The sequence below is a fragment of the Chaetura pelagica genome, unplaced genomic scaffold (assembly GCF_000747805.2).
Source record: "Chaetura pelagica isolate M959 unplaced genomic scaffold, ChaPel_1.0 scaffold69, whole genome shotgun sequence".
NCBI lineage: Eukaryota > Metazoa > Chordata > Aves > Apodiformes > Apodidae > Chaetura > Chaetura pelagica.
The window spans coordinates 6324020-6325051 of NW_009970724.1; the positions used below are offsets into that span (position 1 = coordinate 6324020).

At 54.2% G+C, this 1032-nt stretch overlaps 1 protein-coding gene across 1 annotated transcript in view; it reads left to right on the top strand.

Annotated features, from left to right (window-relative positions):
* Positions 1-1032, top strand: part of CYR61 (cysteine-rich, angiogenic inducer, 61) — a 4928-nt gene that overhangs the window by 500 nt on the left and 3396 nt on the right. The window lies entirely within an intron of this gene.

Consider the following 1032-nt stretch of genomic DNA (forward strand, 5'->3'; position numbering starts at 1 on the left):
GCTGGTATTAAAACACAAAGCAAAACACGGTGCGCGTCCCCCGACCCCCGCACAACGGGAACAGCACTGGGAGCAGCACTTACCCACAGCCATGGGCACAGTGCCCCCTCGGTCCCCGTCAAACGGTCCTTTCTGTCACCCTTTCAGCTGTGGCACCGGGCAGGCGACGAGACGTCTGGGCTTCGCTCCTCGGAGCAGCGGGGCCGCCGCTGCCTCCCCTCCCTCCGTGCCCATCCTGCAGGAAGCAGCGCACACAGACACTCACTGTATGGAAATGCGAGCAGACAGGTTAATCGCATCCCCCTCCTCTTCGCACCCCCTCCCTCTGCACTGTCTCCCTCGCCCCCTCCCCCCTTCGCCTTTCATGGGCTTTGGAGGGTTTTGTGCAAAGTTTCGCCTCTCCTCTCAATCTGCTCCTCCACCTTCCAGCCTTGAAGGCAACCGAGAAAAAAACCCCAACACAACCCAAACACGAACCCTCGACTTGTGCTAGGAACAATAATCTCATTTGCAAAGAAAAATCCCTGGAATGGGGACTTATTGTAACGCCGTCGGGGAGCAGGCTCAACTGCTGGGTTTTTTTCAATAAAGGAGCAAACTGCAGCATAACGCCAGTTGGCTCCTCCAGCGCAACTCTCCTAAATCATGATAGACAGATTGCGTGAAAAACAGGAATTCCAAAGAATTTCCTGCCCTGGGAACAGAAGTTAAGGCTATATTTAACAACATCTGAAGCTGTCAAGAATGCTTTGTGGTTGGATAACAGAGCAGAAAAATGAGAAAAATGCAGGCTACTGCTATACCAAATATGGAAATATTGTTACGTCTGGTGTCTAAATCCCCATCTGGAAATGCTTACAGCCATGAAAAGAAAAGACGCCACAACAGAAGCTTAACCTCTCCTACCCAAGCCCACATTTTAAACTCCAACAAGGAAATACTCTCCGAGGGCGCGCAACTTGAGCGATGGAGCGGGGGGCGGGGGAGCTGCAGGGCCCGGGGTTCCCTGCCCGGCCTGGCCGCCCCGGTGCC